At 35.0% G+C, this 16282-nt stretch overlaps 1 protein-coding gene and 1 long non-coding RNA gene across 2 annotated transcripts in view; one reads left to right on the forward strand and one right to left on the reverse strand.

Annotated features, from left to right (window-relative positions):
* Window positions 1-16282, forward strand: part of USH2A (usherin) — a 793063-nt gene that overhangs the window by 281803 nt on the left and 494978 nt on the right. The gene's annotated exons all lie outside the window — the stretch shown is intronic.
* LOC134740320 (uncharacterized) overlaps window positions 2757-16282 on the reverse strand; it is an 89191-nt gene continuing 75665 nt past the window's right edge. Inside the window, exons 3-4 of the long non-coding RNA XR_010127713.1 lie at window positions 8486-8617; window positions 2757-4991 (exon numbers count right to left, since the gene is read on the reverse strand). This is a non-coding gene — a long non-coding RNA (uncharacterized LOC134740320). The remainder of the gene's footprint in view (window positions 4992-8485; window positions 8618-16282) is intronic.

The following is a 16282-nucleotide window of genomic DNA, read 5'->3' on the forward strand; positions in this document are numbered from 1 at the left end:
TGGCTGGCCTAGGGCTGGCTCTGCAGGAGTTCATGATTCTCATCTCCCCAAACAACAAAGAGCCATGGAAAATTCATCAGATAACAGTAATTCAACAGATAACAGTATAAAGACTATACATATTTTTAAGATAGATTAAAAAAATGCATGACATATTTCTGGCCTCCAATGAGTGTTCAATATGAAAAAATACCAAGTAGATGAATAAGTATAGGCAAGCAAAAGATACTAAGTATAAGAAAGTGTGAAAAGTGAAATTTATTTTATTTTTCTTTGAAAGAGCAGTCTTCCCAGGTCAAGAGGCTAGAAAGACAAGTAAGGTAATGTCTCTTCTCTCAAGTTTAGAACAGATGAAAGTAACACATAAAAGCAGAATAAGATAAATATTGTTTCATAGTAAAAGGAATGAGAGGTTGTGTATAGAGTGGTTGTAGACTTGGACTCGAGAGCATGTGGGCACAAATTTCTAGGTTAAATTCCCTGGGTTCAGAACCCATTTCTACCATCTTACTAGGTCTGTGTCCTCTTGTGTAAATGGTAGTGGTGATGCTAATTACCATGCCTTTCTGCTAGAACTATTATTAGGAGGATTAAAGAAAATTAATATGTATAAAGCATCTAGAAGAGTACCTCACATAAAATAACAAACATAAGTATTTACTATCATTAATAATAAATTATATCCAACTAGAATCATTATAAGGGGTTTTAGAAAAGAAGTAGCAATAAGATAATATGTGAAGAATGAGTAAATTTTTGAAGCTACAAACGGATTGAACATAGTACTCTAGGGAGAGGGACAATCATGAATGAATACATCAAGATGAAACGTCAAAGGGTAAATTTTACAAATAGCAAATAGATTGGTTTGCTAATATAACATACTGGCCCTTTACTGATCATGTTGATCATTTTGTGGGAAAATAGTAGGAAATGACTTCGGAAAGAATATAGTTTGTTAAAAACTATTTTAACTGTAGGAGAATGAAACTGGATTCTCATCTCTCACCTTATACAAATATCAACTCAAGATGGATCAAGGACTTAAATCAAAGATCTGAACTAAAAATTCTAGAAGATAACACTGGAAAAACCCTTCTAGACATTGGCTTAGGCAAGGATTTCATGACCAAGAGCTCAGAAGCAAATGCAGTAAAAACAAAGATAAATAGGTGGAACTTAATCAAACTAAAGAGCTTTTGCACAGCAAAAGGAATAGCCAGCAGAACAAACAGACAACCCACAGAGTGGAATAAAATCTTCACAATCTATCCATCTGACAAAGGACTAATATCCAGAACCTACAACAAACTCAAACAAATTAGCAAGAAAAAAACGAACAATCCCATCAAAGAGTGGGCTAAGGACATAAATAGACAAATCTCAAAAGAGGATATACAGTGGCCAACAGACATATTAAAAAAATGCTCAACATCACTAATGATAGAGAAATGCAAATCAAAACCACAATGTGGTACCACCTTACTCCTGCAAGAATGGCCATAATCAAAAAAATAAAAAAATAATAGATGTTGAAGTCGATGAGGTGAACAGGGAGCATTTCTTCACTGCTGGTGGGATTGTAAACTAGTACAACCACTATGGAAAACAGTGTGGAGATTCCTTACAGAACTAAAACTACCATTAGATCCAGGAATCCCACTCCTGGGCATCTACCCAGAGGAAAAGAAGTTATTATATGAAAAAGATACTTGCACACGCATGTTTATAGCAGCACAATTCACAATTGCAAAAATATGGAACCAACCCAAATGCCCTTCAATAAATGTGTGGAAAAAGAAACCATTGTATATATATACACTATATATATTGCATATATATATGTGTATGTATAGTATAGATATATGTATATATATAGTATATATATATACACAATATATAATGTGTATATATATATATATATATATATGTATATATATGATGGAATACTACTCAGCCATACAAAGGAATTAGTTAATAGCATTCTCAGTGACCTGGATGAGATTGGAGATTATTATCCTAAGTGAAGCAACTCAGGAATGGAAAACCAAACATCATATATGCTCACTCAAAAGTGGGAGCTAAGTTATGATAATGCAAATGCATAAGAATGACACAATGGACTTTGGTGACTCAGGGGGAAAGGGTGAGAAGGCGGTGAGGGATAAAAGACTACAAATAGGGTACAGTGTATACTGCTTGGGTGACGGGTGCACCAAAATTTCACAAATCACCACTAAAGGACTTACTCACGTAACCAAACACCACCTGTGCCCAGTAACCTATGGAAATAAAAAATAAAAGAAATTTTTGCCCAAACCAATGTCCTGGAGTGTTTCTCCAGTGTTTTCTTCCAGTAGTTTCATACTTTCTGGTCTTACATTTGAGTCTTTAACCTATTTCAATTTGATTTTTGTGTATGGCAAGAGATAGGATTCTAGTTTTATTCTTCTGCATATGTATATCCAGTTTTCCCAGCATCATTTATTAATGAGACTGTATTTTCCCTAAGGTATGTTGTTCACACTTTTGTCAAAACTGCATTGGCTGTAAATGTGCAGATTTATTTCTGGGTTCTCTATTCTGTTCCTTAGGTCTATGTGTCTGTTTTTATGCCAGTACCATGTTGTTTTGGTTACTATAGCTCTGTAGTATAATTTGAAGTCAGGTAATGTGATTCTTCCAGCTTTGTTATTTTTTGCTCAGGATGCCTTGGACTGTTCTGGGTCTTTCGTGGTTCCATATACATTTTAGGATTTTTTTTCTATTTTTATAAAGAACTTCATTAGTATTTCGATAGGGATTGCATTGAATCTATAGATTACTTTGGGTAGTATGGACATTTTAGCAGTTACTGATTCTTCTAATACATGAATACAGAAAATTTTTTTTTTTGTATCTTTTTCAATTTCTTTCATCAGTGTTGTATCGTTTTTATTTTAGAGATTTTTCACTTCTTTAGTTTATTCCAGGTATTTTATTTTATTTGTAGTGATTACAAATGGGATTACTTTAATTATTTCTTTTTCAGATTGTTTGCTGTTAGCATATAGAAATGCTACTGATTTGAAGGAAACTCTTCTACACTGTTGGTGGGAATGCAAATTAGTACAGCCGCTATGAAGAACAGTGCAGAAGTTCCTTAAAAAAGCAAAAACAGAATGGCCATATGACCCAGCAATCCCACTGCTGGGTATTTATCCAAAAGAAAAAACATCAGTATATCAAAGAGATATTTACACTCTCATGTTTATTGCAACACTAGTCATAATAGCCAAGATATGGAGTCAACCTAAGTGTTCATCAATGGATGAATGAATAAAGAAAATGTGGTACATATTCATGATGAAATATTCAGCCATTAAAAAAAGAATAAAATCCAGTCATTTGCAGCAGCTTGGATAGAACTGAAGGACATGTTAAGTGAAATAAGCTAGGCACAGAAAGACACATATTGCATGTTCTCCCTCATATGTGAGAACTAAAAAAATTGATCTCATGGAGACAGAGAGTATGATAGTTATCAGAGCCTGGGGAAGGAAATGGGGAGGGGGATAAAGAAGTGTTCGGTAATGGGTAATAGGAACGGAAGTACAATTAGATAGAAGGAATAGGATCTAGTGTTTGGTAACAAAATAGGGTGACTATAATTAACAATAATTTATTGTAAATTTGCAAATAATTTGAACAGTGGAATTGGAGTGTTCCCAACACAAAGAAATGATGCTTGCTTGGGGTGATGCATATCCCAATTATCCTGATTTGATCATTATACATTGTATGCATTTATCAAAATTTCACATGTGGCCCATAAATATCTACAACTATTCAGTAACCATGAAAATTAAAAATTTTACAGTTTAAGAAAAGTTAACCTGAGGAGAAAAAGAATATAGTTTGGAAGTCTTTGAGGATATATAGGAAGAGATTTTCCATTTAATTTGGTTTTAAATGGGATCTTGTCTATGTTTGCTCAGGGTAATGATATGAAAGCCATTATAATTTGAAAGCTTAATCTCAAAATAGTACTTTTTTTGGTAACCAGTTGTCTTGCAGCAAAAACAAAAGCACTGAACTTGGGTCAAAAGACGTGAATTCAAATCTATACTTTATACCTTCAGAATCAAACACTCTAAGCCTCATTGCGTTACTCCTTAAAATAAGGAAAGTGCATCTAAATTACACATTGTTTTTAGTAGCAAATAAGTTAGATGAAAAAGAATCTAATGTAATGTTGGGCATACATAAATTTTCAATCTTTTCAATTATTTTATATAATTTTAACTATATAATATTATCTGAACAAGACAAGTGAAGAATACAATTGTAATTTTTTAAATTGCAAGGCACCAGTTTCTACCCTAATAATATCTACATTCTCCTCATAAAAGTCAGTGCATCAGATTCTATACAGTATGCTCTTCAAATTCTTGGCTCCAAAGTTAGCAAATTAAACATCCCATCTCATTTCTAGTTTGCAGTGAAATTCTCAAAAAGTTTCTAGAATCCCTGATGTTACTCATCCTGAGCTGCATCTTCTGAGTTGACAACTACAGTTTAAAAAATACACTGACTTCTAATCCGCATCTTTTACTTAGAATACAGATAGTAAATCTGGTTGGCAGTTATTTTCCAATGATTCTTCTGCCATACTGATGCTCTATAATGGCTCCAAGGAAAGGAACAGAAGCCATTCTACAAATAAAAGCAAAATTAATAAAAGAATGCAGGATAATTGACAGTTTTGCTACAACAGCATTTAATTTGAATCCTTTGAAACTTACTCTTCACCCATTGATTTTTAGGCTCACAAATTCTTTGTGCGAATTCTCTCTTTTACTTTTGCATTCTGAAATGATTTATCATTTGGGTAATTTTCCAGAATTACACTATATTATTTTGTAAATGGCATGCAGCACAGATGGATATTAGCAAGGTCTCTGTATAAACGCCAGCAATAGAGGTGGTAACGTTGCCCTGAGAGTTTTCTCCTGAAACAAATCAAATAAAGAAGAGAAAGCATTGCCAAAACTGGCCATGACAGAGGAAGTGGATCCAATAATAGACATCTCGATGGATACATATATATGATTCAATATTGTGTGACCTTTACTTTCAAACTCACTTTCAGAAAATATATTCTAAAGGGGTGCCAAGGATATTGCTGTCTACTCTCTACTGACTTCCATGAAAGGAAACACTATTCCTCTGTATCTCAGTCATCAGTGAGTACATTTATGAAAGAGTTTGGCCATTGTCAATTCTAATGCTGTTAAAAAGAACTTGAGCATAGCTTACATTTTTTTCCTCATTTTACTCCTCCTTGTATATTGCTTTGGCATATACTACTAGTGCAATGCCGTGACTTCCAAAACTTCTCAGAAAGTAACAACTTGGACTGTTAAGAGACTCCAGCATTTGAAATATCTTTTAATGCAAACTGTTTCCCTGAAGACCTCTATCCATAGCTAAGATAGTTGTATCCGAAAGCTTTGCACTTACTTCTTTGCAGTGCTATTTGTAAACATTGGCATAGTAAGAGTGATAAATTTCTATGGAATCATCTTTATCAAACATACATTATAGAAGTAAAACTTATTCCAGCCAACTACTTTATCATGAATAGCATTTTCCATATTTCTTTGAAACAGTACAATAGAAACAATATTTTCTTAAACATTGAGTATCCCCATTGATTGGTCCAGTGAAATACTGCTTGGAATGAAGCCTTCAACTTTAAATCTATTTAATCAAATTTAGTAAGACAATCCTGGATCAAATACATTATTAATGTTACGTGGCTTTTATTATTATTATTATTATTACTATTATTGCAAAAATTAGGAGCCTTGGTTTTTGTGGCCTTATTCTATTTCAGTTAGATATAATATCTCCTGGCCTTGTGTGCTTTTTACATACAAATGGGGTAAAATAGTTATTGTAAAGAATAGAGATTGAATAGATGTGTTTAGAGTCATGTCTGACACAAAGCAACCACTCAGCCCAGCACAGTGGCTCATGCCTGTAATCCAAGCACTTTGGGAGGCCAAGGCGGGCAGATCACCAGGTCAGGAGTTCAAAACCAGCCTGGCCAGTGTGGCGAAATGCCGACTCCACTAAAAATACAAAAAATTAGCCAGGCATAGTGCCATGCACCTGTAATCCCAGTTACCCGGGAGGCTGATGCAGGAAAATTGCTTGAACTTGGGAGGTGGAGGTTGCACTGAGCTGAGATCCCACCGTTGCACTCCAACCTGGGTGACAGAGCAAGACCTCATCGCAAAAAAAAAAAAAAAAAAAAAAAAAAAAAAAAAAAAAAAAGCAACGGCTGCTAATTGCCAGGAAGAAGAGCTTCTGCAATTGTTTCATGTGCATTTAGGCACTCTCTTCCATGTGAGAATCCAAGCAGTCAGCAGGACTATCAAAGGAACCCTTCTAAGACTTAGATATCTATTTTTAATTCTTGCACTGCATTTCTACTTTGATAAGGGGAAAAGCATTAAAACACATTTTTGAAATGTAAATTTCCAAAGTTACAAAAATTAACCCAACACATCATATGCTCTTTGAATCACTTAAATTGGCAGCTGTCTTATAATGATAAAAGACCTATGGCATTCTTAGATGATGTCTACATGATGCCAGACAGCTAATTGAATTAAGGAATTAAGGAAGATATCAACTAGTCCTTCCCCTTATTTCCCAGATGAAGAAATGGAGGCCAAGAAATGTGTAGTGATTTATTTACATCAGGGATTGAGTCTGTTGGTCGTGAGAACTTCTAGCCTAGTTATTTTTTCCACCCCATCTATTTGTCCTGAAATTTGGTTTCTTATTGCTGCAGCATTGAAGAGGTGGAACCACTAAAAAAATACTGATAAAAAGATGTTTATCCACAGGCAACTTTTATGGCAACTCAAACTATTTGAAACATGATGGAAAATTTGTTACTGAGTGAAAAGGCCATCACACAATCAAAATTGATGTTTAAACCTCGCCTGCTAACTCTTCCACACTATCCAGTGTAGTGGTCTTCGTTCATTTTGCTCTTTAGAGTTTCCCTAATTTTCTTTATGCGTGCATCTGATTTCATCTTACTTTAGAGAAAATACTAACAGTTTATGTCCAGAACATGGCAGATTGGAGCCTTATAGCACGAGAGGCAGGGAAAAGACAGCTAATAGCGATTCACTGATAGGAGAAGAAGGAGTCCCATATTGTTTGAGTTTTAGGTAATGTTTAATGATCTTCCTGGATAACAGATTATATGAGCATTTTTTTTTTGCTTGTTTAAATAAAATTTGATTCAATGATAACAAAAGGAGAGACAGTAACTTCAGAAAAATATAGATATGCTAATTCTTACATTTGTAGAGCCCTTTTGATATTAAGGTTCAAGATCTAAAAATGTAATTCTCATTCAAGACCGTATAAAAGTTGTTAGTTCTATATAAGCATATTGAGTCACTGACGGATTAAAGCACATTCATCGTACTCTAGAAAACAAGGAAATGTGTAATATATTTGATGTCATTTTTATTACAATTGTTAAAATAGTGAAGAATAAACCTCTGTTAACTAGAAATCTATGCGTGCAGAATGTCTTATTACCTAAATAACACCAGATAAATGAGGTGTTACTGTCCACAGTCTTACAATAGAGACATGAAAAACCCTTCTTTACACTGGTAACCCTTAATTAAACTGAATTTTTGGTGTGTCCCTTCAGGAGAAGGTCACCATGTCAACAATAATTAGGGGAAATGGCATTGTGAACATTACTGGATGAGATGTGGTGTGTTTCTTACTTTCAATTATTGCCTCCTTGTTTGAATCATTAGCATTTGGCAGATTTGTTGCTGAGTTTGTTGTTCTGATTTAAAACTCGGTGTAAGGTTGAATATGTTCTTATCTTGATCTTATATTTCTGCCATGACTTGCATTTCTTGCTGAGTTTCTGACTTGAATTGCTCTATGTTTTTGCTGAGCTTTTGCTTTGTCTTGTTGTATTTCTATCTGGAGGGGTTTCCCTCCGCCTTCTTCTTTTTGTTATATCTCTACTTTGGCCTATTGTATTTCTCTGGCCCATTCATTAGCTTTTTTTTTTCTTTGAAGTTATTCTCTTGTTCAGTATATGCAGTACCTAATCAATACGCTTCCTTGCTTGCTGCAGGATTTCCAGCTTACTGTGTTTTCTGTCGGCTTCGATACTCCTGAGAGGGGTTTCTGTGCTTTGGCTAATATACTATTGTCTAAATTCACAGTGTTTCAGCTCATTACACTGACTTTAATTTTGATGTATTTGTATTTTATCTAGTTCAAGTTATGTTTCTTTCCTCTATCAATTTAATTACTTTCTGCCTGGGCAACATTGTGTTTATACAATTGCTGCTAAAGCGACAAAAGGTTTCTATTTAAATTACCACCCAGAGCATCAGCAATTCAGCCTAAAAAATATGCAGAACTCCTCTGATAGATGTCTTACCTTTCTGTGGATAAGGAAATCTAGTCCATTGAGAGGGTCTTCTTTATAGAACATAGTCAAGCCTGGTTTATAGCTGTGGAGTCATTAACAGAGGAGATGAGTGTAGGGCTATGGGGTCACTGTGCGGCTTCTCTGTAAGAAAAAAATGTAGGACCAGGTTCTGTTCGGTACAAGTCATGTCCTAACAGCAGGAAAAAGAAATATTTCTTAGGTGTTTAACTTATGTTTAGGTGGGCTACCCAAGCTCCAGCTCTTATTTTTCTATGTGTTATATACATTATACACATTTCTGGGTTTGAATCTTGTTCTTTCTAATAATTTTGCATTGGGCTGTGTAAGTCAGGAACATTGAATTTCCATTGTGTACATAGAACTATAGCAACTGGTCTAAAAACAAATAATGTGGGAAACATAATAACTGTTCCTGTTTTCAAAGGCTTCCAATAATGTGAAAAAAAGGGAAAAGCTTATGAGCAATACATCTTTGAAAACAGAAACAGTGAAAACACTCCAGTAAATACATAATTGGTTATTAATAGAATTTTAAATTGGAGAGGCATAATAATTACAACAGCTCTTGGAAGTGCTTAGGAAACTGAGGCTTATAGGTTTACCTGAACATATGTCATGGATAACATCAATCAACTAGCTGATGAACATGACCAGCAAGTGCATTGATTGCCTGATCAGCAAATGCTTCAACTGTTTTGTTTTACAAGACTTAATATGTTTAAACAACAACTTACTCTTTACCTACTTTTTAAAAATATCCTTCTGTATTTTCTGCAACAAACCATTGTTGAGCCCCTGTGCTTAACAAAACTGTGCAACTGTGCTATTTACCGAGAGGAAGAAGAAAGATTTTTTTAAGTCAGTTCTTTTCTGGTAAGTGTAACTTTTCTAGTATTGGATAATCTTTCTGAGCCTCAGTTTTCTCATCTGTATAATTGGCATAAATGAAACATGAGAAACAAATAAAATGACATATTCAGCTCAGTGTGTGTCACATGGTGAGAGCCCCATAAGTTTGTTCTTTTCCTTTTGCCTTTCTCTTTTCAGTGTTCAGTCATTTTACTGTCAAATAAATTGAAGTTTCTGGCTTTTCTCACACTCAAGATTATTATGATATACTACACTAGTACATCTGACCTTGATAAAAAGCAATTTTCTGTAGTTTAATTGTACAGCAATAGAATGGGAAAGTCTCTGATTCTCACTCTGTAGCTTCTTCTTCCCAGGGCTGGAGTCATTTAATCTCTACCTTTAGGCTCATTCTACCCTGGTCCCTTGGGTCATGAATTCATCTGGAAGATTCAGACTTATGCTTTAAGGCTCTCAGAAACTCAATCTTGCAGAAGAATCTGGCCTCCATTTTGTACGCACTTTGTTCAAAGAGCCTCCTAGCACCTTCCCAAGACCCACATGTACCACTCCCATTTTCTCTCTTGGTTCTGGTGATTGACTCTCTTTATGTTCTTGGAAAGCTGCCCAGTATCCTAAAACCAGTATTGCTGCCTGGCTTTTACCAGGCTGTGCCCTCGACTAAAGTTGATCCCCTACACTCATCTTTGGACTCTAGATTTCTATTACACGCACATCCCTTGTGCCAAATTGTGCTGGCTTGTCTGGCCTTCCAAGTTTCACCTATTGCTATGCTTATCTGTCAGTTCAAGTCTCTCTATTCCAGCTCTATCCCACTTCCTTCTTTCTTTAGCCTGTGTCCCTCTCTTGGATCCCTGAAACATTTTGAGTACTAGCTACTGCTATGTCCTGCGCATGTGATTAAGAATGATACTTTTTCCCCATGCTTGCAGCTGGGTAGTGATACTCCATACCCACACGGGTAAAAATGTCTGGATCCAAATCTACCTTTCATAACAGATCTGATGTGCTATTCCAGACAGCTTTACTCCATGATATATTGCAGCCTTTATGTAGGTTAACAAAGCATTATGGTGTCATTCTTGTGACAGCCCTACATTTTCATTATGATTTTTGTGTTTGAGGTCCTTTTTGTGACAGCCCTACATTTTCATTATGATTTTTGTGTTTGAGGTCCTTTTTGTGACAGTTTCTTTTAGATGAAAATGCTTTTCATGAAGCCCTTTTGGTACTTGGGAGCCTCACTGGAATGGATTTAGTACAAACTTGCCTTATTTCAAATTTATGTTCAATATTGAACAACATTGTTACCCATATTTAGGACAGTAGACAGGTAAAGGTTGCAGAATTTTTATGAAATATAAAGCAATATCCACTGTTATAATGAAGCACTACATAAAATTGTATAATACGTGAGTTTCTTATTCCTCAAATAGTCTAATTGATTGTTCATTGGGCTCACTCAGCCAAAAGTAGAGGGAAACTTTGTACAGACATCATTAGTTTTTCTCCATTTAGATATTAATCATGAAGAGCTCTGGCTCTTTAATTCTGTAATTTGTATATTTAATGGGCTGCTGCAGAATCTATGACAGTAATTAGCATAGCCTGAAAACTCATTAATACGCAACAACATGATTAATGCAGCATTAATGCAAACATGACTGAAGTTATTTGGGTTATGTAGTAAGAAGATTAAAGCTAAATTGTCCTGTTTGTTTTACCAGTGGTGAGTATAATAGAGTGGCAAAAAAATAAAATAAAAACAGGTATCAAATTAGCTGTTTAAAAAAAGAAAAAAAAACAGCAAAATTTAAATCAAGGTGATTTTATTTTTCCCTTAGGTCTAAAATTTGGGATATAAGTCATGTTCTTTACTTTTGTATTTATTCATTTATTCATAAATTTATCATTACTGAAGGAAAGTTCATTCAACCTTTTAGTTTAACATAGTTAACCTTTTAGCAGCTTTAACATAATATTATTAGTCTTACATTGGAAACAATTTTAAATTGTACTAATCTTTGACCAATACATTACACATTTCTGTTTTGAAACTAATATATACTATTGGCTATGCCAAATAATTAAAGGATTTGTTCCTACTTATTCAGAAGTTACATATTATGCCCTCTTCTCACTGTGTTCACCTCTTAAATATGTTCAAATACTTTATAAAATATTACCATAAAACTCATTTCTTTTAACAAAACTATCAAATATGACATGCTAAATACTGAAATAATCGATAATGTTTGGGGATGTAAAAGTATAGAAGATTTGCTTGTTCTTGCTGTCTCATGTAATCATATTGAAGTCCTCTCATTCTTACTTTTTTTTGGCTTTTCTTTTTTGAGATGGAGTCTCACTGTGTCGCCCAGACTGCAGTGCAGTGGTGCCATCTCGGCTCACTGCAATCTCTGCTTCCCGGGTTCAAGCGATTCTCCTGCTCAGCTTCCTGAGTAGTTGGGACTACAGGTGCCCGCCACCATGCCCGGCTAATTTTTGTATTTTTAGTGGAGACAAGGCCGGGTGCGGTGGCTCGTGCCTGTGGTCCTAGCACTTTGGGAGGCTGAGGCGGGTGGATCATGAGGTCAGGAGTTCGAGACCAGCCTGGCCAAGATGGTGAAACCCCGTCTCTACTAACAATGCAAGAGATTAGCTGGGCGCTGTGGCGGGCGCCTGTAGTCCCAGCTACTCGGGAGGCTGAGGCAGGAGAATGGCGTGAACCCGAGAGGCGGAGCTTGCAGTGAGCTGAGATCCTGCCGTTGCACTCCAGCCTGGGTGACAGAGCGAGACTCCATTGCTAAATAAATAGTAGAGACGGGGTTTCACCGTGTTAGCCAGGCTGGCCTCAATCTCCTGACCTCAGATGATCCATCCACCTTGGCCTCCCAAATTGTTGGGATTACAGGCGTGAGCCACAGCGCCCAGCCATATTTTTTGCTATTTAGTATGACCTGCTTTAATAGCTGTCCTAAACTTTAAATGACTTATTTTTCAATCTTATAGTCAAATGTCAAGAGTCATTAATAATATCTCAAACAAAACTTGCATTTTAAGGTTAAGCAATCCTGGATGACTGAAAAAAATATGTATCTGCTTTTTTGTACTTATTTGATTCTAAATCCACATTAGAAAAATGTTTATGATTTTATTATTTTTCAATAAAAAAAATCAAGTGAATATCCACGAAGTGCCTGACTCTTGGCTAGGTGTTGAGGAGGAGAAGCAAATCCATCAATGTATGTGCACTTGGAAATAACCATTTGGGAGAAAAGAAGCTCCTTTCAGCCTAGGGATGTCTATAGATAGGAATTAAACTGCACCATAGAAAGAAAGCATATCAACATTGCCTGCTACCAACAGATGGCACTGTTAATGGTTTGTATCACAACTATATTTGTGGGACCAATAGATTTGCTAACATTCTCAGAAGGTAGTCTGTTTGTAATGAGAAGAGCCTCTGTTAATGCAATGAAATGATATACATGCTCAATTTTGTTTAATTATCTTGTCAAAATTTCAGGAAAAAAATTAAAAAAATTATTTATATGGGATATTTCATTTAATTAAAATACATCATCTTTAACCAAAATTAATATATATGAAATTAAATTGTAGTAGAACTTTAAAACAACATAGAGTTCCTATTGCTTTGAATAATTGGTCTTTATATTTTGTATTATATTATATGTTACATTGTTATATATACTGTATATATAGTGCTATATTATATATTATATACTGTAATATTAGAGTAGCTGATACTCACAAAGCTAAACAACTCAGTTCTACTGAAATATACCAGATTTTGTCTTATTTTTAAAAGGGAGGACCTAGAAGCAGAGAGAAAATGCATCAGTGGGTAAAATCATTTACCTCTAATGTTTTATTTCACCTCTATGGTTTTTAGTGTACTAGAGAGCTGTTTAATCAGACCATTACCAAATTGAATAAATGGCTACTTAGTGATTACTGAACTATTTAGTGATGGGGTTGGGGAGAACTCCTTTTTAAAAAAATAAGCCTTTTGGAATAGTTCGTATAAGACCATCCTAATAAATAAAATGGAACAGAATGTGTTTGCCACATAATAGCTTAGTGATTTTTAATTTCTGTGTTGTGATGAAACAACCAGCTTTTCTAGAATGTAGCCAGTCCTTTGTTTCTCAGAAGCTGTGCAGACTTGTGGCATTCAGTCCTAATGCTGCCATAACAGTGTTTCTAAACACTAGTTCAGAAATGAGACATTTTTGTTTAGTCTCTGGGCACAGCCAAGAGTTTAAGACTGTATGTGGAGAGAAACTTGCTTTTTTCTATGGATGTAATCCAGGGGATCTATTGAGGTCCTTAATGGGTGGCTGACAGGATGAACTGGGCATTCAATATTAAAGGGTGGTATCATAGTTAGCAAGGGGGTTAACCCAGCAGAGTTTGTAGATCAGGAATTGTTTAGAGTCTAGATCTTGGGAAAGTGAACAAGAAGCATGTTGACTGAAGATAAAAAAGAGAAACCAGGTATTGTCTTTTTAAACTCTGAGCTCTTGGAGTGGCAATCATGTCTTTTCCATATTAGTATCTCCAGTGATGAGCATTGTCTGTTGGAGACATTCAATATACATTTCTTGAATAGAGTAAGGACTTACTGGACTTTGACACAGAACTAAGGTTCTGTGTGATAGAGGACTGTGTGCTTATAAGAAGCTGGACTGTGTAGGTGAGGATGCTAAGGCTTCTATTCCCATAGAGAAGTCCTTGAGATGGCTCAAGCTGCTGGTTCCCTTTTTTCTTGGACTTTGCAGGTATTCAAGGTGGCTGTAGTTGAAGCTTTATGTTTTGTAATGGGTAAAAATAGTGCTGAAATATATAGCTCTTTGCTGTTTATACCAAATTGAGGGTCTCTCAGAACAAATACAGTGAACAGATTTTAATAATAGCTAATACTTACATAGGGCCAAATAGTTCTAAGTACTTTTCATGTATTTAACTCATTTAATCCTCCCAAAAGACTTGTGAAGGAAGAAACTATCATTGCCTGCTTATAGACGAGGATATTAGGTATAGAAAAGTTAAATGATTTGTCCAAAGTTACATATAAATTAAGTGCTGAAGCTAGTTTTTGAAAGCTTGGCTCTAGCATTTGTCTTTTAATCATTAAGCCAAACATCAAATTCCCCTTCCCACACTTTTTTTTTCACTTTTACCAAAGAAATATCTTAACAAAATGACTCCTTTGGAGGAGGAATACATGCATATATATATATATATATATATATATATATATATATATATCTGTGTATACATGAATATATATATATCTATATGTCTGTGTATACATGCATATATATATATCTATATATATATCTGTGTATACATGCATATATATATCTGTGTGTATATATATCTGTGTATATATACACATATATATGTTTGTGTGTGTGTCTGTGTGTGTATGTGTGTCTGTGTTTCTGTGTGTGTATGAGGTCAGAGTGAGGACCAAGAAGCTATTCTTTCTCCAAAGTGGTTCATATATTATAAGTGACTTAATTGAGGGAAGATATAGTTGTTTTAGCTAAAACACTTAAAAGTTAATAAATAGGTGTGTCTACACAAAGGCAAACATTCCTCTAATTTCTAAACAGTTTTTACTTCTACTGAATTGAATGTGCCTAATATTTTAGTGTCCTGATGATGAAAGTATGAGGAATGAATTAATAACCAAGTTCAAATATGTGTATTGTTACCATGCAGATCTGTTAATACTTACTAATTCCCACATCAGTGTGAACTAAGGAAAATGAAATTAAGTTGCATTAAGAATGTGCTCAGTTATATATAAAGATTTACTTCCTGTAAGAGTGATTATATAATTATATGGTTTACTAAAATAGTTATGAGATTTTATTCTTTCATTCATTTGACATGCATTATTGGAATCTTAGTATTTTCAAACTATGTATTTGGAGATAAATATTGCAGTCTGACCATAATGATAGTTTAGGTATTCTTTGGCCTGGAAGGAGGACAATAGTTCATTTTATTAACATAGTCTTTGTCTGTGGAGAGCCTCCACAAGGCCATTTTAGTAAAATACTGGATCTTTACTAAACCATGGCTACCAAAGACAAGGTGTCATTCTAGGCAGCCAACAGACTTCTTGCCCTACTCCTGACAAGCAAAATAAAGTAGCTTGGGGTAAGAGAGGTAATGGCCATAAGTTTAGTCATTTTTGTAGTTATGCTAAATCAGCTTCCCTCAGGAGCACCTCCTTCCTTTCCTTTCTCTGTTTAAACGAGGGGGAGTATGATGTGACTATTCTGGCACATTCAAAATTAGATGTGTGATCAAGTATTGATCTGCAGGAAGTTCCTAATCCTGTCTGATGTTTTCTGTGTTAGCTTTTTTTTTTCCTTTCGTCATAATGTTAGAATGTTAGCCAGCTCCTTCATTTTGTTATTCCCTTGCTTTTTAAGGCAGGATTCTTCTGTACAAGAACCCTGAAGTGACCCTGATATTGTATTCAAAATGTAGGGTCAGAATCAGGAGTGGAGATTGTGAGTTCATCGTGAGTTAACAGTCTATTATTTAAAAGTCCAACAAGAAAAATGGTTTTGCTTTCATTCCATTTCTGGGACTCTAATTTTTTCCCACGGAGTCTGGCATAAATTATTGTATTGGTCCAATTGCTTGGGATCCACTGAGACTGTTACTAGGGAGGGCTTTGGTGTAAAACCCCCCTTTGGGGTTTTACTTTTAAAATTTTACTTTTAAAATTCTTTAAAGTCCTTTTGTGTCATTGAACACTTTCTACCATTATGGTTCACATGGACACCATTGAAATCATTCCAAGGTCAGGGTCATTCAGCAATTTTACTAATGCTTCAACTTAGTGGAATTTTATTTTTCCCCCAT

The sequence above is a fragment of the Pongo pygmaeus genome, chromosome 1, assembly GCF_028885625.2.
Source record: "Pongo pygmaeus isolate AG05252 chromosome 1, NHGRI_mPonPyg2-v2.0_pri, whole genome shotgun sequence".
Classification (NCBI taxonomy): Eukaryota; Metazoa; Chordata; class Mammalia; order Primates; family Hominidae; genus Pongo; species Pongo pygmaeus.